Here is a 22,788-nt window from a genome sequence, read left to right as displayed (position 1 = left end):
ACCCAAATGAGGACTAATGGACGAATGGATAAACAAACTGTGGCACTTACGTATGATAGAATATTACTCAGCTACAAGAAAGAATCAAATACTGGTACATGCTACAATGTGGATAAAGCTTAATTATGGTAACAGAAGGAAGCCAAGCACAAAAGGTTACATATTGTATGATTCCATTAATGTGAAATATTCAGAACAGGTAAATCCATAGAGACAGAAAGGAGACTGTTGGTTGCCAGGAGTTGGGAGTGGGGGAAATGGCTAGCACCTGCATTGTGGTTAAGGGCAGGCGTCCCCAAACTACAGCCCGCGGGCTGCATGCGGCCCCTTGAGGCCATTTATCTGGCCCCCTGCCGCCCTTCAGGAAGGGGCACCTCTTTCATTGGTGGTCAGTGAGAGGAGCACAGTATGTGGGGGCCCTCCTATGGTCTGAGGGACAGTGAACTGGCCCCCTGTGTAAAAAGTTTGGGGATGCCTGGTTAAGGGAGTTTACTTTTGGGGTGATGAATTTTTTTTGTAATTACTTAGAGATTTTGTTTGCAAAAAACTGATTGTTTTAGATGCCACTGAAGTATTTGTTATGTGAATTTCATCTCAAAAAAACAAAAGCAAAACGAAACCAGACAACAGCCTTAATAATTGGGATTGGTTAAGTATTAAATGCTGCAGGAATGTGAAGGAGAATGAGGAAGACTAAAATATGTTCACGAAGTTTGGGGAGGGAGAAGTCTTATTTTTACTTCTGAAAAAGAGTGACTCTTTCTTCAGCTTGTGAGTTTTATGAAATTTTCTTCCTTCCTCCCTCCTTCTCTCCCTCCCTCCCTCCCTCCCTCCCTCCCTTCCTCTTTCTTTCTTTCCTTTCTTTCTTTTTCTTTCCCTTTCTCTTTCTCTTGCCTTTCTTTCTCCTTCCTTCCTTCCTTCTCTCTCTCTTTCTTTCTTTCTTTTTTTCTTTATCTTTCTTTCTTTCCTTCCCTCTTTCTTCTTTTCTTTAACAGGGTCTTGCTCTGTTGCCCAAGCTATATTTCTGTTTCTTAAAGGGCAGCTAACCCAATTATTTTCACTTTCTCAATTTTCACCTGTGGTGGCTTGGTAATGCCTCAACATAGAGAGCTGAACTCTTCTCTGTGCATCTCAAGCTTGGGTAGAAGGGCACTAGGGAGCAACTGGTGAGAGAAAAGCATCAGCCATTTTTTAACCCTCACACACTTGTGGCTTATCTGTTGGCTTCACCTACCTGGGATTATCCTTTGGCTTCTAGATTCTTCAGCCAGGTGTGTACATATTTAACTACTGATGAAGGGCCCAATTTCTGCAGGAAACCTAAGCCATCAAGGTCACAGGCCATGAGAACTGACATGGGTTTCAGCCTGTCATTATAATATGCTCCAACTCATGCTTGTGGTTTTTAGCTTCTTCCTGCTTTCACCACATGAAATCCATTTCCCTTCCCCATGTGCTGCTCTGTGGATGTCCAGCTCTAGTTTTAGACAGGACAAAAGCCTTCAGAGACTACTTAGCCAGCTCTCATAATTGCACAAAGGCAAATCCCTGTAATAAATCTATCAATCAGTCCATCTGTATTCTAGCCATTCTGCTTTTCTGATTGAGCCTTGACTGATATAGTACCCATTACTCACTTTCTGACATTAAACTCTTACCTCTTCATAAGCTGTCTTCTCACTAAATGTTTTATTTTCAATTAATTAGAATTGCAACCTGTTCCTTGGCCTTGGCAGAGAAGAGGGTGTTTATTTGAGTTTTGCATGTTAAAAATAGGATCAGCTAGCAAACTTACTGTAGTTGAAAAGAATGCCGTAATTTATGAATGCATGGTTCAGCAATTTCACTCCTAGGTATATACCAGACAGAAATTCATATATATACACACATGTACACACACACACACACACACACACACACACATACACACACACATATATTTATGTAAGGAAAACCTTAGATAAATTTAACAGAGCTTAACTGAGAAAAGATGTATTTAAGAATCTGAACCAAATTGCCTGAACCCAGGAGGCGGAGGTTGCGGTGAGCCAAGATCGCGCCATTGCACTCCAGCCTGGGTAACAAGAGCGAAACTCCGTCTCAAAAAAAAAAAAAAAAAAGAATCTGAATCAGAATTGGTTCAGAGACACTTTGGCCTGCGTCATGATTGAAGAAGGTTTATGGACAGAAAAAGGAAGGTAACATATAGAAAATGGAAGTGAGGCACAGAAACAGCTGGATGGAGTACAGCTTGGCATTTGCTTTATTTGAACACAGTTTAAATAACTGGCAGCCTTTTATTGGCTGAAACTCAGTGATTGGCTCAAGAGCAGGTTACAATCTGTTTACCCATCCATTTAGGATACAGTTCACTATGTATGAATGAAGTGAAAATGTTAAAGTAATATAAATATTGGCTATTCAATACTTAGAGAAAAAGTAGAAATATTCTCATATGAAGCATATACTCACTAATCATAGATTTTTGTGATCCCTGGTTATAGATGTGTTGGGTGGCAGCACAGAGCCATCTGCAGATGCTGAGCAAACAGATACAAAAAAGAGTAAGCATAACGGCCATCGCCAAATGTGTATGTTTAACCAAGAGTTCAGGTTTAACCATTGAAAGCCTTCTTGTAATTGTTGAAAGATACTTGTTTGTAATTGCTGCAACTGTTTTTCAAGTTGTCTTTTTAATTCATGCTCAAAAGTGGAAATTTGAGAAGACAAATGGTTGTGATATACCCCTGCAGATGTGCTTTTCTAAATAACTGCGAGGTGGCATCTCCTTCCCAATTCCAGGTTAAATTTACAGGCAACCACGATTCTACACACTCTTTTAAGATCATGACTGGTTATATTGAACTGTGCAACGTTTTGATGAGACAAGCAGGTAGCATACCAGCTACTAGAAGAGAATTTAATACTATAAAAGGATTGATTCTGCTCTATATTAGGAACACCTTGCCCATACAAAAGTACGGAAGGGTGTGTGATGCAAATCAGGACTGTATCAGTAACATTATTGTGCAAAGAGAGGGTATAGTTGCCATCAGTAGTAATGTACTCACCATGTGAAAGAACCCGTCTCCAAATCTGGGTACAAGCGGGGCTTAAAGCTTGTTTGCCTTTAGTTTTAATATTGGTCTTGATAGCCCATACTCCCACCAGGTGATAGAACTATTGGAGGGACTCCCAAACCCAATTGTCTGATTTGCAGACACAAGATAACCATGAGGATCCCAATCAAGTAAAGTGCCATGATCAGAGGCCCTTGGTGCAGCGTACGTTGTCTGTACAGAGGCCAACGGATGACCTCAAACTTATATCATCAGTCCCTACTAGGATGGCATATAGGAAGACCAGGCCCTTCTGTAGCTTCATTAGAGACCTCAGTAAGATTAGTGTTAACAGTAGAAATAAAGGTCAAATTTGCAAACTTGCCGTCCTTTTTAGGCTGATAGTACAGATATGCCTGAGGAAAGAGAGTCACAAACTTATGTGCTATTGTGGAAAAACAAAGAGGGGGATTACTAGGCAATAAAGTCAAGGAGCCATTAAGTTTAATCCATCTGGAATTTTCAGTTAAGGGGTACCATGGGGGCATCCATTCACCTCCTGTTGAAGAAGTATCATTAGATGACAAAGATGGGTCAGCATCCCATCATGTAATAACATTAAAAACAGGCAGACTCAGAACATGACTCTAATAAACATGTTCTTGAGCTGATCCCACTTGGCAAAGAACAAGAATTATCAGTCACCCTAACATCCATGTCTGTCTTACTTTCTCAGTTGTTTCCCCAGTTACCACCAGATACACAAGAAACTGATTCTCTGCAGTTCCTGGGGCTTCCATGGCAGCAAGCTGGATAGTTGCTTGCTGATCCAATTTCTTTAACCGTCCTTGGATAATGTCAGATGCCTTCCGTGTCATCACCGTCCTTGTTGGTTGCTTCTCCAATGACAAGTCCTGTCTTAAGGAGAGAGCCCCATATTCCCCCTTTTGTGTTTATTAAGATACACTTTAAGAGTTTAACAAGTTCATTTAACAATGGCCTAACCTGTTGAGTTATAAGGGATGTTTGTTTTATATTGTATGTATGTGTCAAAGTTGCAACGCATATGTAAATTGAGCACTAAGACAGTAGGTCCATTATCCATTTTTATAGTTTGTGGAAAGCCTAAAATCATAATAGATTCAAACAAATGAGCAACTGCATCTTTAGTTTTTTTCTCCTGTCTGGGGGGTAGCATGTGTCAAACCTGTATAAGTATCCACAGTAACGTGGAGAAATTAAAAATGTCAAAAGGGTGGATACTGAGTAACATCAGTTTGCCAGAGAGCATTAGGCACGAGATCTCATGGGCTGACCCCAATTCTAAGGAAAAAGAAGAGACAGAATGCCGTTGGCAATCAGGACAAGTTTTAATGATCATGTGCGCTTGAGCAAGTGTTACATGAAACTGTTGTTTAAGATTGGGAGCATTCTGACGGAAAAAAGCATGATCAGTCTGAGCTCGCAAAAAATGCAGGAAAGTCTGCAAACCACATTTGTGGTTGTACCAGAGCATCAGCTCGAGCTTTTCCTTCTAATAAGGGACCAGGTAACCTAGAATGAGAGCAAATAGGGGTGATATAAGGAGAGTGAAGATGGGCACAGAGGAGCTCTTGTGCTGCAAGAAACAGAGTTAGTAAAGATTCATCCGTAATGCCCTTCACATACGCAAGATCTAAATGAGTAAAGCTACACCCCACATAAGAAGAATAACTAACTATCACTTTTGTGATAGGCCACTTTTGTCCCAGAGCTTTCTGGGACAAAACCCAGGAGGTAGCCTGCAACTTTACCCTATACTCCAGGGAAACAGAACAAAGACAAGGCCAGAAAGTCTGATGCTGGAAGTAGGAAGTGAGAGCTTGCATATTAGGAAGACAACAAAATCAGCCACTTTCCTTCCCTCCTGGAGGCATCCCTCCAGCAAGGAAGTTTGTCGAGGAGATGTGGCCACCCAATGTTATAGATGTTTGCTGATCATATAGATGTTGTGCCTGACGATATTTATGTCTTGGTGAGGAAAAGTTTCTAAGGCCATTATTAGGGCACCTAACGCTGCCTGTTGCATAATTTTAAAAAGTTCCTGGATTTTGTGTTGCCAGTTTTGCTTGGCATCTTGCCACACTATTGCTGTCTTTTTAGTCTTTCTTGAGCCCTCTGTAAAGACAGTGGTGGCATGAAACAAAGGCTCAGAGACAACAATAGATACAAATTGAACAGGCAGTTTGTAAAAGTTCAGGAGCTTGGAGGCTGGTATACGAAAGCTGGTATTACCAAAAAGGTCAGCCATTGCTACTTGCCAATTAAGATCACAAGCTAAGAGAGTACAAAATTGTTTCTTGCTTAACAGTAGAAAAAGAGTAGCAGGGTTATATCTTGATAATTGAACGCAACGTTGGTGCCTCTTTATGAGAAGAGAAGCAACTAAATTTGTAGTCTTTTGTGTGTGTTTAGAGGGGTTATGAGACAGGCACATAGCACATAAAATACAGAAATGGCAAAAGATAAAGCCTACCTGCTAAACTAAGGCATGGAAGGGATGGGTATTTTAAGTAATTTTTCCCATATTTTAGACATTGAAAGTCATTAAAATGCTACTGTAAGTCACCAGGATAACAAACCTGCATTGAGTTAGCTTAAGTATTCAAAAAGAAAAACACACACACACACACACACACACACCCCAAAAAACTTTAAAAAACGCCTTTAGGTGCTGGCTATTTTCATGCATTAGCCTTTAGCTGAAATGGCTTAGAAGTGAGCTCGGGAAAGTAGGGCTGTGGCTGGTTTCGTCCCACCTGCTTCTGGCTCCTTAGGCAGCCTCTCTTAATAACCGCCTGCCACCTGTTGCTGCCCTTACCCGGAGAGGAAGGAAGGAAGACCACAGTCGCGGCAAGAGGCTGGAGAATGAGCAGGTGGGAAGGCGCGTGTGTAATCACGGAAGCAGGAGGCAAGAGGGTAACGAGCTGGGAGAAGACCTCTCCCCTCATCCTCCAGACCACCTAAGCCTGGAGCCAACCCTATCAGGTAAGGGACTGAAAATTTACTAGGCTTTTATTACTATTTTTACTACCCCCAAGCAGAGAGGCTCAGGGGAGGAGCAGACATGCAGCACAGGGTCTGCTTTAAAGTTTCCCAGCCACAGTATGTTTTAAACATTTTATAAAATAATGAAACAAACATTCCTTACTCCTGCGTCTATCTTCTGACGATGACAGTAGCTGGCAGAGCTCGCTCACCTCGGCCTAGTTAGCATTTAACATATGGCTATGGGAGAGCGCCCCTCATTAGCGGGCTTCCCCCCCAGAGCTCTGTACTCTAGGCTGCTCCACACCCCTCTGCCCACTTTAGGCAGTAAAATTGGGGGTGCGCATGCACTGTTTCTTAGACCTTTACCTAGGGGGGCAGGGAAGACAAGGAATTGCTGGTCAGTTGAGACATGCGAGGGGTGGCAGGGAAGGGCAGAAGTAGGAAAAGCAGCAGGCAGCAGGCCTCTTTCTGGGCAGTTACTAAGGCACGTGACCATGGCGAGAGGATCCTCAGGACCGGGCTGGAGCTGCCTGCGGCCACCTGAGGACTCAGTTTGCACCTCTTGGTCTCTCATCCATCACCACAAACCCAGAAAGGGGCAACTTGTCTAGACTGTCAAAGACCAAATGGGCACTCTATGGCATCTTAGCAACTCTCCTGCCCCGGGCCTCTGTGGGCAGCAAGAAAGCCAGAGCTTTCTGGGATAAAACCCAGGCGGCAGCATGCAACTTTCCCCTGTACGCCAGGGAAACAGAAAAAACACAAGGCCAGAAAGGCCGATGCTGGAAGTCTGAAGTGAGAACTTGCATGCTAGGAAGACAATCATAATCAGCCACTTTCCTTCCCTCCTGGAGGCAGCCCTCCAGCAGGGAAGCTGGTCAACGGGATGTGGCCAGGTGGTCACATAGATGTTCACTGACCGGGGGTCTTATCCAAGAACTGTCCCTTGGGCAGCCTCCAGTCTCCTAAAAGGAGATGGGAGGTGCTGTTGCCTAAATGGGGCCAACAGATGCAGGTCCCTTTAAGGCTGAAGGAAAGGAGGGCAATGGCTTTTCTGTAGGGGGAGGAAAAGGCTCCGGTTTGTTCTTCTCCTCACTAGAAAACATCTCTTCCTTCTTCCCCATAGAAGAAAAGAAAGGGGAGAGAGGAGTCTGTTCCTCTTGTTCTGGTTTCGGTTTTTCCTTCTCCTTAAATCTCCTGAATTCTCTTCAGGTGGAGAAGATGGGTGGGCTGATTCTCTGTAATCTGGTAGATAAAGAGGATACCACACAGAGCGTGCCAGTGCCCAGGTGGTCAAAATTGTGACATTAGTAAAATGATCTTGCTCATATCCTCTTTTCAGGCAGTGACCTACCTGCTCCCATAACTCTAATCTAACGTTTCTTTTATCAGAAAACCAAGGGCATTCCTGCTGAATTAAGAACATAAGCTTGTATAGAGCTCCAGGTTCTGTAGTGCACTGGATAGCCTTAAGTAGCTGTTGCACTGTTTTAAAAAATATTTTCTGCTCTTTGCTGGTTTCTTGACCCATGAAAACCTAACCCCTGATATTTTACATGAGCGTCTCATCCCCCAGATGGGAGTCAGGACTGTCCCTTACTGGGATTCCCGGAAAATTGATAGGCTCTTCTCCTTCACGTGTAAATTCAAAGTGACCATGTTGGTGGCACCACCTGCAGAAATTACAGCTTGCAGTGAATGCCAAGAACAAAGTACTCAGACAGTTTCAGCTGAGCAGGGCTAGCGGGTAGCTCCTAAGAGAGAATCTGCCCCAGCATCTGTCCACCACGTATTTATTGAAAGGGCTTGTGTTAATTACAAACCTTGACTAGATGATGGTCATTTGAGGTGGGTTGCTGAGGCACCTGTGACCTTGTACCCACTGAAACTGCATTCTTAGGAGGCTGTTTACAGCAGTCCTTATCACACCACACACTCCACTCCCTGTCCTGCTTTTAGGGTCGAGGAGTTTCATTCCCATGTACAAATAACACACAGTGCCTCAGTATTTTTCAATACCCTGACCTCAAATGCCTTGTATGTAAGTTTGAATACGTTGCCATGCACCCCCCACAGTTATGCATTAGCAAAGAGTTGGAGACATTTTGTCCCTGCCCTAGAGATCTGTGGAACTTTGAACTTGAGACTGATGATTTAGGGTAACTAGTGTAGTGTTTAAGTTGTGACCTGGCTGCTTCTAACAGCATAGGTGATTGGAAACTGGAAACTATAAAGAAAGCAGAGTGTAAAAGTTTGGAAAATTTATAGTTTGTCCATGTGGTAGAAAAGAAAACCCGTTTTCTAGGGGAGGAATTCAAGCTTGTTGCTTAAATTTGTTTAAGTAAAGAGGAGCTGAATGGTAATAGCCAAGACAATGGGAAAATGCCTTGAAGGCATTTCAGAGACCTTCCTGGCAGGCGGTCCCATCACAGCCTTGAAGGCCTAGGAGGGAAGAACCGTTCAGTGGGCTGGGCCCTGCTGTCCTATGCAGCCTTGTGACACTGCTTCCTGTATCCTAGCTGTTGCAGCTCCAGGTGTGGCTACAAGAGCCCCAGATACATCTCAGGCCACTACTCTAGAGGGTGCAAGCCATAAGCTTTGACAGCTTCCATGTGGTGTTAAGCCTTCAGGTGCCCAGAGGGCAAGAGTTGAGGCTTGGGAGCCTCTGCTTAGATTTCAGAGAATGCATGAAAATACCTGGATGTCCAGGTAGGAGTCTGCTGCAGGGGTGGAACCCTGATGGAAAACCTCTACTAGGGTATTATAGAAGGGAAATGTGGGATTGGAGCCCTGCACAGAGTTCCCACTGGGGAACTGTCTAGTGGAGCTGTGAGAAGAGGGTTACCATCCTCCAAACCCCAGAATGGTAGATCCACCAGTCCATCAAAGTGGAGGCTGTACCATGCAGAGCCATAAGGTTGGAGATGCTCAAGCCTTTGAAGTCCACCCGTTGTATCAGTGTTGCCTGGATGTGAGACATATAGTCAAAAGGAGATTATTTTGGAGGCTTAAGACTTAATGACTGCCCTGCTGGGTTTCAGACTTGTATGGGGCCTGTAGTCCCTTTGTTTGGGCTGATCTCTCTCCTTCAGAACAAGTATGTTTACCCAATACCTGTACTCCTATTGCTTCTTGGAAGTAACTAACTAGTTTTTTATTTTATGGGCTCATAGGCAGAAGGGACTTGACTTGTCTCAGCTGAGACCTTGAACTGTGGACTTTTGAGTTAATGCTGAAATGGGTTAAGACCTTGGACTGTCGAGAAGGAATGATTATATTTTGCAATGTGAGAAGGACATGAGACTTGGAATAGGCCAGGGCAGACTAATATGGTTTGGATTTGCATCCTAACCCAAATCTTAGGTCAAATTATAATCCTCAATGTTTGAGAAAGAGACTGTTCAGAGGTGATTGGATCATGGGGGTGGATTTACCTCTTGCTGTTCTTATGATAGTGAATTCTCATTAGAACTGATTGTTTAAAAGTGTGTGGTATCTTACCCCTCACTATCTTCCTCCTCCTTTGGCCTCCTCCTCCTCTTACTCTTTGCCTTCTGCCATGATTGTAAGTTTCTTGATGCCTCCCCAGCGATTTTTCCTATACAGCCTGTGGAACTGTAAGTCAATGAAACCTCTTTTCTTTACAAATTACCCAGTATCAGGTAGTTATTTATAGCACTACAAGGATGGACTAATACAATAGTCTAATCCAAAAAAATGGATGAATACAAAAGCAAGCATTTATTTCTTACTATTTAGGTACATAAAATAGAAGCACTCAATGGTCAATAAGAAAAATAGTTCAAGCCGGGCGCGGTGGCTCAAGCCTGTAATCCCAGCACTTTGGGAGGCTGAGGCGGGTGGATCACGAGGTCAAGAGATCGAGACCATCCTGGTCAAAATGGTGAAACCCCGTCTCTACTAAAGATACAAAAAATTAGCTGGGCATGGTGGCACGTGCCTGTAATCCCAGCTACTCAGGAGGCTGAGGCAGGAGAATTGCCTGAACCCAGGAGGCGGAGGTTGCGGTGAGCCGAGATCGCGCCATTGCACTCCAGCCTGGGTAACAAGAGCGAAACTCCGTCTCAAAAAAAAAAAAAAAAAAAAAAAAAAAGAAAAATAGTTCAGCATAATAACTGATATCTCCAAACAACAAATAAGCACTTTGAGAATTTTTAAATTGCTATTTGTAATTATAAATGAGTGATTTAACAATTACTTAAATAAAACTTTTTTAATACGCACTATCATGCCATACAGTTTTAAGGACTATGGCATATGTGAAGTTTGTATTCTAGTGCTACTAGTAAGACATGTATGTATGTATATATATATATATATATATATATATATATATATCTCCAAAAAATTAACCAGTAAAAATTAAACGCCGTCTAAGTGGTAGAGAAAAGTGCTTTGTGACTTTAGAAGGAAACATCACTCTTACTGGTGACAATGAAGAAAGTCTTCCTGGAGGAAGTAAGTAAACAATCTGGAAGAACCAACTATCAGACTGAGTATGTTGTAAAATTTTTTCATCCCACTCTTATATATGGAAATAATGGAAGAAATTGATAAATATTTCTATTTGCAAACATAAAATAATAAAAGTAAATTTTTAGGAGTTTGTGATGGCTAATATTAGGAGTCAACTTGATTGGACTGACATATGCCTAGAAGGCTGGTGAAGCTTTGTTGCTGGGTGTGTCTGTGAGAGTGTTCATAGACTGACATGTGAGTCAGTGGACTGAGAGAAAGACCCATGCTTAAAGTAGATGGGTGCCATCAAATCAGCTGGGGGCCTGGCTAGAATAAAACAGGTGGGAGAAGGGGAATATTCAGCTTGCTCTTGCTTCCTCTCTATTTTTTTTCTCATGTACGAGATGTCTTTTTCTCTCCCTGCCCTTGGACATCAGACTCAAGGTTCTTTATATTTTGGCCTTAGGGCCTCAGCCTCAGATTCATGACTTCACTGTTGGATTCCTTGTATCTTAGGCTTTCAGACTTGGACTGGGACACCCTATCAGCTTCTCTGGGAGCCATGGCACCAGCTTCTCTGATTCTCCAGCTAGTACATGACCTTTCATGAAACTGCCCTTAGGATCATGTGAGCCAATTACCCCTAATAAATCTTCTTTTTTCTATATCCTATTGTTTTGCCCCTCTAAAGCATCTGACATGTGTCTTAGATAGATATTGACAAGTTATCTATCTATCTATCTCCAAGTAACAATTTCAAAAACATAAAAATATTAAAAGTTAAAGATAAGTTAAAGATTAATAAATATTTTTATTACTAGTGAACTTAGCAACTTGGGAGAGAATGAGTGTATTAGAAGATGAAATTAAAGATATTTTCCAGAGCATAGTACAGAAATACAAAAAGATAAAAAAGAAAAGTAATGTTATGTGACACAGAATGGCTACAGAATACATGTTATTCTCAGGGCTTGGATTATGCTCAAAGATAGACCATATATGAGGCCACAAAACAAGTCTTTAAAAATTCAAAAAATTAAGATTATATGAAGTTTCTTCTCTGATCAAAATAGAATAAAACTAGAAATAAATAAGAGGAATTTTGGAAACTATACAATCAAATGAGGATTAAATAATATGCACTTGAATGACCAATGAGTCAGTGAAGAAGTTAAGAGTGAAATTTAAGAATTTATTGAAACAAAGGAAAATGGAAAACATAGGAAAACCTATGTAATACAGTGAGAGTAATGCTAAGAGGAAAGTTTACAGCAATCGGCACCTACCTCAAAAATGCAGAAAACTTCAAATAAACAAACTGATGATGCAATTTAAAGAATAAGAAAGCAAGTTTTCTTTGCTGCTCAGAGGTTTTTTAACTTGATGTGGTCTCGTTTATCCATTTGTGCTTTGGTTGCCTGTGCTTGTGGGGTATTGTTCAAGAAATCTTTGCCCTGGCCAATGTTCTGGAGAGCTTCCTCAATGTTTTCTTGTAGCTGTTTGAGGTCTTAGACTTAAGTCTTTAGTCCCTTTGCAATTGGTTTTTGTATAAAGTGAGAGATACGGGTCTAGTTTCATTCTTCTGCATATGGATACCTGGTTTCTTCAATACCAGTTATTGAAGACACTGACTTTTCCCCCAATGCATGTTCTCGGCATCCTTGTCAAAAATGAGTTCACTGCAGAGGTGTGATTTATTTCTGGGTTCTCTATTCTGTTCCATTGGTCTATGTATCTGTTTTTATGCCAGTATCATACTGTCTTGGTTCCTATAGCTCTGTAGTGTAATTTGAAGTTACATAATAAAATTCCTCCAGGTTTTTTTCTTTTTGTTCAGGATAGTTTTGGCTATTCTGGGTCTTCAGTGATTCCACATAAATTTCAGGATTGTTTCTTTAATTTCTCTGAAGTATGTCATTGTTTATTTCTATAGGGATTATGCTGAAACTCTATATCACTTTGGACAGTATGGACATTTAAACAATATTGATTCTTCCAAACCATGAACATAAGTATATTTCCATTTTTGTGTTGTCTACAGTTTCTTTCATCAATGTTTTTTGGGTTTCATCAGAGATCTTTTACTTCTTTGGCTAAGTTTACTCTTAGATATTTTATTTTACCTTCTCACTTCCTTTTCAGATTGTTTGCTGTTGGTATACAGAAATACTATTGATTTTTACATATTGGTTTTGTATTCTGAAACTTTACTAAGTTTGTTTATCACTTTTAACAGTTTTTTGGTAGAGTCTTTAGGTTTCTCAAATATAAGATACTACCATGTGCAAACAAGAAAAATTAGACTTCTTCCTTTCCAATTTGGATGCTCTTATTTTTTTCTCTTGTCTGATTGCCTTAGCTAAGACTTCCAGTATTATGTTAAATAACAGTGGTGAAAGTGGGCATCCTTGTCTTGTTCCAGATCTTAGAGGAAAAGCTTTCAGTTTTTCCCCATTCAGTATAATAGTATGTATGTGTCTGTCTTATATGGCTTTTGTTATATTGAGGTATGTTTCTTCTACATCCAGTTTTTTGAGGTTTTTACCATGAAGGGATGTTGAACTTTATCAAATGTTTTTTAATCACCAATTGAAATGATTATGTTTTTGTCTCATCCTGTCGATATGATGTATCATGTTTATTGACTTGCGTCTGTTGAACCATTCTTGTATCCCTGGGATAAATCCCACTTGGTCATGATGAATAATCTTACTAATGTGTTGTTGAATTCAGTTTTCTGGCATTTTGTTGAGGATTTTTGCATCAGTGTTCATCAGGGATATTGGCCTGTAGTTTTGTTTTGTTTTGTTTTTCCTTTTTTCTTATGTATTTGTCTGGATTTGGCATCAGGGTAATACTGAACTGGTAAATGAGTTTAGAAGTATTCTCTCCACCTCTATGTTTAAAAATAATTGGAGTGAAATAATTGGGTTTAGTTTCCTATGTATTTGGTAAAATTCAGCACTGAAGCCAGAACATTGGCCAGGGCAAAGATTTCTTGAACAACACCCCACAAGCACAGGCAACCAAAGCACAAATGGACAAACAAGATCATATCAAGTTAAAAAACTTCTGAGCAGCAAAGAAAACAATCAAGAAAGTGAGGAGACAACTCACAAAGTGACAGGAATATTTGTGAACTACTCATCTGACAAGGGTTTAATAACCAGAATATATAAGGAGCTCAAACAACTCTTTAGGTAAAAAAATCTAGTAATCTGATTTAAAATTGGATAATTTTAAATTATCTATTCAAGCAAAAGACTTGAATAGACATTTCTCAAAAGAAGACATACACATGTCAAAGAGGCATATGAAAAAGTGCTCAATATCACTGATCATCAGAGAAATACAAATCAAACTAGAGTGAGATATCTCACCCAGGTTAAAATGGCTTTTATTCTAAAAGTCAAGCAATAACAAATGCTGGCAAGGATGTAGAGAAAAGGGAACTCTTATATACTGTTGGTGCAAATGTAGATTAGTAAAACACTATGGAGAACAGTTTAGCTGTTCTTCAAAAAACTCAAAATAAGAGCTACCTAACAATCTAGCAATTCTGCTCCTAGGTATATACCTAAGAGGAAGGAAATCAGTATATTGAAAAGATACTTGAATTCTCATGTTTATTGCAGCACTGTTAGCAATAGCCAAGATTTGGAAGCAACCTCAGTGTCCATCAGTAGCTGAACTGATGAAGAAAATGTGCTACATATACACAATGGAGTGCTGTCCAGCCATAAAAAGGAATGAGATTCTGTCATTTGCAACAACATGAGTGAAAGTGGAGATCATTATGTTAAGTAGAATAAGCCAAGCAGAGAAAGACAAACATTGTATGTTCTCACTTATTTGTGGGATCTAAATATCAAAACAGTTGAACTCCTGGAGATAGAGAATAGAAGCATGGTTACTGGAGACTGGGAAGGGTGGTGGGAGTTGGTGGGGAGTGTGAATGGTTAATAGGTAAAACGGAAAGAGGAGAAAAAATGAATAAGATCTAGTATTTGATAGCACAACATGGGACTGTACACAATAATAACTTAATTCTACATTTAAAATAACTAAAACAGTATAATTGGATTGTTTGTAACACAGTGGATAAACACTTGAGGAGATGAACACCCAGTTTTCCATTGTGTTATTATTACATATTGCGTGTTTGTACCAAAATATCTCACGTACCTTTTAAATGAACACACCTATGCACCCACAATTTTTTTTTAAAATTAAAAATAGACAAATTCTATTCAGGAGATTTAAAGGTTAGATATGGTTTTGTGAACTGGGATAGCAATTGCTTACCTTTTTATGGTGAATATTCTAGGAACCCTTATATTTGGTACTATGGTAATTATATTTTGCAAGAGTGTTTAACAGAAGCCACAGAAAATAGGTAGCACCCACATCAGAATGCATTGCTATGAAACAGTTGTTTCATGTGTGAATTTATCATGTCTCCCAGCAAGGTTGTAAGCTTTGGCAAAGGAAAAAACTTGACATATTTTTTTCTGCCCTGATAGCACCAAAATTGTGGAATAATACAGTAAATAAAGTATAACACAGTGTTGACTATGGAGTATAGCATAAATACAGTAAATATTCAAACCACATTCTACTTGTAGTTTTACTATTGACCACTACTTCTTGACTTCCCAGATCACTTTGTCATGTGGAAGGACTGAATTACTTAAAGTAAGACTAAGAATAAAATGTGCTACAATAAAGTATACCCACAAAAGAAATTAGTGCTAGAGACAATCGTGGTCAACAACATAATTGTGAATTGTGTTAGTTTTCTATTGGTGCTGTAACCAATTACCACATACTTAGTGGTTTGAAATAACACAAATTATCTTGCTTTCTATAGGTCAGAAGTCGAAAAATGGGTTTTATAGGGCTGAAAGCAAACTGAGTTCCTTCTAAACACTTTAGGAGAGAAATTCCTTCTTTGCGTTTTCTAGCTTTAGAGGCTACCTGCATTTCATGGCTGGTGGCCGTTCCAGCAATGCCACAACTTCTACCTCTGAATCCATCTTCCTGTCTCCCACAGACTCTGATCCTTCTGCCTCCCTCTTATGATGCGTCTTGTGATTACATTAGACACACCTGACTAATTCAGAATAATATTTTGGTTCCAAGATCCTTAATCACATGAAAAGTCCCTTTTGCCATGTAAGGTAACATATTCATGTTTTAATGATTAGCACATGGACATCTTAAGGGGCCATTATTCTACCTACCACCCAAGTCAATATTTGCTTAGAGAGTATGACATTTTTTAATAATAGGAAATGCAAAGTGTATGTCTTTTCATTTTGCCACATAAAATCAAAGAAATCTGGATTAAGTATGTTTGGAGGATCCCACAATGAAATGTGTTTTGATGTTTCAACAGCAGATGTATCACCCAGGGACACTCTCTTTAGAAAACAGCAGGAGCCTCCCGCCTGCTCTTTCTTCTGGCTTAGAATTCATCTCACCAGCTGCAAGCTTTAAACTACTGTGAGCCTCTCAGTTTACGACCCTTTCAAGCTAAAAATCTGTTAAACTAGTAAAGAAATTGTAATACTTATATAAATCAATAATTGCAACATATATGACACAATAAATTCATAGCATGCCTAGAGTGTTGTTAGCTGCAACATACGTGTTTAGCTGCAACATTGTTTAGCTTGTCAAGCAACCTATACAATGTAACTCATTTGCGTACATACCTGGGTCTAGCTTCAATTTTGATTCTTTTTTAAATAAAGATACAATTCTGGATTCAATAATTTAAAAAATTATTAAGAAAACTGTGTTCAAAGAATCTAAATTATGTTGTAAATATTTTAGGAAGTTCTTTAGGTCTTCAACGTGGTAACAATCCTGAGCAAGACTGCAAGCTTCTTGGCAGAACTTTGGTCCCCCCCTCTGACTTAGATCTAAATAAAAGGTGCTACCAGAAACTGGAAGTTGGCTCAGTGGTGATGGTTCTAGGTGAACCTAAACTCTAGACTTAGAAATTGTATTTTCTCCGTTAATTTTAGCTCTTATTTCTGTGTTAGTGTTTAAAGTCAATTATATTGTTGTTTCTTCTCTACATCATCTAGGGCTTGCATGCAATAGTCGTTATTCATTCATCAAGTAAGTTTTGAGCAGCTGTCTTGTTGAGTCAGTGAGAAAAACTGAAAATATAATGATGAACAGCCAGGATATGATGTCTGCCTCATAAAAACCTACAGTCTACTGGGGCCAGAGGAGAAGGGATGGTCTTGACAATTATACAGATACAGTTGTGATAAGTGCAGCTGAGGGAAAGTACAGATGAGAGTAGATAGGAGCAGATATAATCTATCTGGAGGGTGAGAGGAGATAGCCCCAAGAAAGTACTTTCAGGCTGAGGTGAGACAAACAAACTCTATGGGGAATATTTTTTTCCAACTAGTCATTTCTCTTCTACTACATCTACATGATGAAACTTGATTTGGATCTTTCTTCTAGTTTACTTCTTTCGCAGTCCATTTTCTGTGGCTTCTGGGAAACAAAGACATGGGGTCGTTCATCATTGCTTCTCGGGGGCCTTTGCTTATCTTAGCTTTGAAAATGTAATTAACACTGGATCAGATATTTGTGTTTTGACAATGTACAGGTCTTTTTTATCTATTGAATTCATTCTTCTTGAATATATTGAGGCTCAATTTAGGAGGTCTGATTTTCAAGTAGGGCTTGTCTGCAGCTCTCTCCTTACCCAAGCGACAGATGTCTCGGCAGTGCATTCTGATGGGGGTGCTATCTGTCTCTTCCATTTGGAAAACCCATTTCCAGCAAGCAAAGAGAAAGACCAAGCCAATCTATTTTTATGCCTGAATGTACCTTTACTCCCTTTGTTATCTCACTCAAGCTATGAATCAGAACAACTTAGTAACTCTACACAGCATGTTTCTCGAGACTTATTTCAAGTAATCATATGCATCTTCTTGTGATCTAAATCGGTAAGCATTACACTAGAAAGTGCTGTGACATGTTCTACCATTGTATAAAAATTTAAACTGACAAACTGATGATTGATTTTGATGTTTCATGTAAATCTACAAAAGAGGCTACTTTTTTTCATTTTCTTTTTAAAATTTTTAATTTTTTTAAAATTATAATTTAAGTTCAGCAGTACATGTGCAGATCGTGCAGAATTGTTACGTAGGTATACACATGCCATGGTGGTTTGCTGCATCCATCCAGCCGTCATCTACATTAGTTATTTCTTCTAATGCTATCCCTCCCCTATCCTCTCATGGCCACAGGCCCTGGTGTGTGTTGTTCCCCTCCCTGTGTCCTTGTGTTCTCATTGTTCAACATCTACTTCTGAGTGAAAGCATGCTGTTTGGTCTTCTGTTCTTGTGTCAGTTTGCTGAGAATGATGGTTTCCCACTTCATCCACATCCCTGCAAATGACAGGAACTCATCCTTTTTTATGGCTGTGTAGTATTCCATGGTGTATATGAGCCACATTTTCTTTATCCAATCTACCAATGATGGGCATTTGGGTTGGTTCCAAGTCTTTGCTATTATAAACAGTGAAGAGCCTACTTTTTGTTATACTTGGATATATCTGTGATATTATAGAATTGAAAGCTCCATCTTTTATTGTGAAAAGACATTCTACATTTCCTAACATCGGGAGACTCTGTTATTTCCTTGACACAATTTCTAGAGCATAATTCAGTTCCATGTAGCTATCCTGTGTGGAGGGACTATGCTTACTGATTAAGAGCCTTGGGTGGGAAGTAAGATACTCTGGATCTGAATGTCAACCCTGTCCATACCAGCTGTGACCCTGGCGGAATTTTTCAACCTCTAATATTCTCTCTGTTTCCTCCAAAGGGAAAAATAATTGACCTATGGACTTGTTGTGGGGATTAATTAGGTTATGTGTTGTGCAGTGCCTGGTACTTTGTAAAACACTGGATGCTATTATTAGTAGTACTGAAGGTCACACCATGTTAAATAGTATTGTAGATGCTGGGCCTCACAATTAGGGACCCTGTGGTGCTGGAAAGGTGACATGTAGTACCAAGTGAATCACAGATCCTGTATGGAGAACTGGGGATGACAAAACTACCTGGAATTAGAAGGTGGGCAGAGAAAAGTGGATTTAGAAATACTTCCCAGGTCATGTGACCTTTGAAATAATTCTTGAAGAATAAAAAGTATTTTCCCTGTGGAACACAGGGAAAAGAGTTTTGGAGGCAGAGGAAACATCAAGAGAATGTGAACAGCACCTGAGTAAACAGGAAATGATAAAGAGCACAATGGGACGTTTGCATTCAGTGCTTGCTGGGGAGAATGTAGCCAGGTAAGTTGGGGACAAGTTATACAAACAATGACTCCCTTGTTCAGCACTGAAATCCAACCAGATGAAATATTGCTGAGAAGGGATTTCAGCTAGTTCAAGCAGTTCAGTGACAGCATATATCACAAGGGATAAGTCTATATACTACCATTTGTCAGAACTACCAAGCTATCAAAATTTTCTCCTTCTTAGCTATGGTAGTTTACATACATTATTCAGTGTACCAAAGTACAATTTTTACATATTTTCTGAGGGTCTTAGAACCATGCATTTTCTCCAAAATATACAACCTTCCAACTGAAAGTAGTCTCAATATATGCTGCCAAAATCATGTGAAATGTAATCTTATTTTGCCAGCCCTAACAAAATTCTGAAAAAGGTCAGGCTTGTTTTTCATTTTCTCATTCATTGTCAATTTATCTCAATCTATATATGTATCTGTAAGATATATCCTGAATTTTATCATGTCTCATCACTTCCATAGTTATCACAATAGTCATAATCACCATCATCCTTTATTAGGCCTATTGGAACAGCTTCCAAGATGGTCTCTTTGTTTTCACTCTTGTTTCTTTATTGTCTATTTCCATAGGCAGCCAGAGTGATCCATAGAGAACATAAATATGATCATGTTGTTTCTCTCTCTCTTTTTTTTTTTTGGTCCCCAGTGGCTTTCCATCCCACCGAAAAGAAAATCCAAAGTGTTTACCCTGGTTCTTTCTACCTGTCCAATTTTACTCCCTGTTCCCTGACCATGGTGGATGGACTCTGTTCTTACTTAAACATGTAAAAAACATTCCTGCACCCCCCTTCCCCCAAACAAAGATCTCGAATTTGTTATTTCATTTGCCTTACGTGCTTTTCCCCCAGATAATGGTAAAGCTCGCTCCCTTTCTTCAATGAGGTCTCTTGTTGGAGGGACTTTTCCTGATGAACTAAAACAACATTTCCTCCTACTACCAGTTTCACATCCGTTGTGACACTTGACCCTTGAAATATCAAATTAATCTGTTTTTATTTTATTTTATTTTATTTTATTATTTTATTTTGTTTTATTTTTTTTTTTGAGACGGAGTTTCGCTCTTGTTGCCCAGGCTGGAGTGCAATGGCGCGATCTTGGCTCACCGCAACCTCTGCCTCCTGGGTTCAGGCAATTCTCCTGCCTCAGCCTCCTGAGTAGCTGGGATTACAGGCACACGCCACCATGCCCAGCTAATTTTTTTTTGTATTTTTAGTAGAGACGGGGTTTCACCATGTTGACCAGGAGGGTCTCGATCTCTTGACCTCGTGATCCACCCGCCTCAGCCTCCCAAAGTGCTGGGATTACAGGCTTGAGCCACCGCGCCCGGCCTTGTTTTTATTTTTATTTTTATTTTTTAACCTCTTTCTTCCCTGCCAGAATACATACCCCATGAGGGCATGAACTTTGGCTCACTGCTGTATGCACAAATGCCTGTGTTCTAGAACATAGTAGATGTTCCTTAAATATTGATTGAATAAATCCTGGTGACTTTCATTTGTTTCATTTATTCACCTTATGTTATACCTCACTTACCCAACCATACAACGTTTCACACAGACCCCAGGCATTCCAGGTGGTTTCTTGCCTTCCTTTCCCAAAGTCCCATATATGTTAAAACTAAATGTGTTTTTTGGCTGTCTCCTCTGTTCTAGAAGCTTTTCCCATGCAAGTATCAAAATACAACCATTCTGAAGTGAGATATTTAAACTTTTCATGTTAGAAGGCACATGAGCAGCTCATCCTTAATCATATAATAATTTCTGGTAAATGAAAATATGTGTTCCCATTCCCAGGAGTATTTGTATTTTAACAGCAAATGTTTCCTTAATAATCAGAAAGACTAATAAAATTGTGGATTATTTAGTTAGTGCTATAGACTGACTGCTTATGTCCCTCAGAGTCATATGTTGAAACCTAATCCCCAGTGTGATGCCATTTGGGAGGTGAGGCCTTGGCAAGGTACTTGTTATGACAGCTCTGCCCTCATGGATGGATTTAGAGCCCTTTAAACAGGCCTCAGACGGTGGTCTTGACCCTTTCACCATGTGAGGATGCAGAGAGTAGGAGCCATTTTTGAACCAGAAAGTGGGTCCTTACCAGATATCAAGTCTGCCTGTGCATTGATCATTAACTTCTTAATCTCCAAAACTGTGAGAAATAAAGTTCCATTGTTTATAAACCATCCAGTGTATGGTATTCTGTTAGAGGTGCTCAGATGGACTCAGACAACCAATCAGTAGAAAAACAGAAAAGAAAAAAAAAAAAAAAAGACAACTGTCAAGGAAAGACTTTCCCAGAATTTTTCAAATCACATCATGCTGGTGCTCATGTTGTATTTTGTTTTAAGTCCAGAAAAGCTGCTCAAGGATGAAATTTGTTTCTGATACACTTTTGGTTCCACTTAGTAGTCATACAAAAGTATTTCTGAGTTAACCAATTTATGAACATATGCCTACTTCCACATTAAGAATCAATAATCTTGATATCAGAAATATGCTTTTCTCTAGAACTTTATAGTTATTGAAATTTTCTTTGAATTTTTCTGTTTAAGGGAAGTTGTAAAATTAATCAGAGTTTATAAAAATTCACATTTGGCCAAATGTACTAGGAATCTGATTTGTTTATCAAAACCGAAGCAATATAAGAGAGGGAAACTTTATTAACATGACAAAAACATCCCAGTATTATTAAACATTTAAACTACTATTATCCTCTAAAGGAAAATTCTCATTTCTGTTCTTTTCTAAAGAAGTTCTCTAGAACTAAGGAGAAATAGACAAATCCAAAATTATAGAGATTTTTTTTTTTTTTACCTCCTTCAATAATCACTTGTAGAAGTTGACAGAAAATTACCAAGGATATAGAAAACTTGAATACTGTGAACCAACTTGACCTAGGTGGCTTTTATAGAAAACTAACAGCAGCAGAATACACATTATTTTCATCTGCATGCAAAGCATTTATCAGAATAGACCATATTCTGACCACAAAACAAGTTTGGTTAAGTTTAAAAGGATTAAAATCATACCAAGTTTCTTTTCTGACCAAAATGAAATTAAATTAAAAATCAGTAACAGAAATATTTAGAGAAAATAATCTTATCTTTAGATATTACATAACCTATTTCTAAATGATTAGGAGTCCAAGAAAAATGACTAGAGAAATCAGGATATATTTTGAACTTAATAAAAAATTATAGCATATCAAAATTTGTGGGGTGTAGCTAATTTGGTATTTACAGAAAAATTTAAAGCATTAAATGCTCATATTGAGAAAGAAGAAAGGCCTAAAAAATGTTCATTTGAGAAACTAGAAAAAGAGCAGTAAGTTAATCCCAAAGTAAGCATAAAGAAAAAACAATAAAAAATGTAGGACTAAAATTAATGAATTAAAACACAATATAGAGTATCAATGAAAAGAAAAGCTGTTTTTTGAAAAAATCAATAGAACTGATAAACCTCTAGTGGACTGATCAGGAAAACGGAAAAAATATGCAAATTTTCAATATCAGGAAGAAATATCATTATGCATCCTTCAAACATAAGTATAATGAGAATGTATTATGACTAAGCTTATGTCAATACATTCAACAACTTAGGAGAAATGGACCAATTCTTTGCAAGGCAAAAACTACGAAAGCTCACTCCAGAAGAGATTAACTACCTGAACAGTCCTTTACCTATTAATTTGTAGTTAAAATCTTCCCACAAAGAAAACCCAAGTGGCTCAAGTGGCTTCACTGAAAATTCTGCCAAACGTTTAAAGCAAAAATTGTGCACAGACTTTTATAAAAATAGAAAAAAGAAAAGAAAACACTTTTCAACTGATTTTATGAAGCCAGCATTACTCTGAGAGCAAACAAGACA

At 39.1% G+C, this 22,788-nt stretch overlaps 1 long non-coding RNA gene across 1 annotated transcript in view; it reads left to right on the top strand.

Moving 5' to 3' along the window:
• Positions 1 to 5,978: 5,978 nt before the first annotated feature.
• Positions 5,979 to 22,788, top strand: part of LOC141582750 (uncharacterized) — a 260,745-nt gene continuing 243,935 nt past the window's right edge. Inside the window, exon 1 of the long non-coding RNA XR_012515626.1 lies at positions 5,979 to 6,086. This is a non-coding gene — a long non-coding RNA (uncharacterized LOC141582750). The remainder of the gene's footprint in view (positions 6,087 to 22,788) is intronic.

Source organism: Saimiri boliviensis, chromosome 2 (genome assembly GCF_048565385.1).
Source record: "Saimiri boliviensis isolate mSaiBol1 chromosome 2, mSaiBol1.pri, whole genome shotgun sequence".
In the NCBI taxonomy this organism is placed as follows: Eukaryota; Metazoa; Chordata; class Mammalia; order Primates; family Cebidae; genus Saimiri; species Saimiri boliviensis.
Note: the sequence above shows the minus strand (reverse complement) of the source record. Positions and strands in the feature narration are given on the sequence as shown.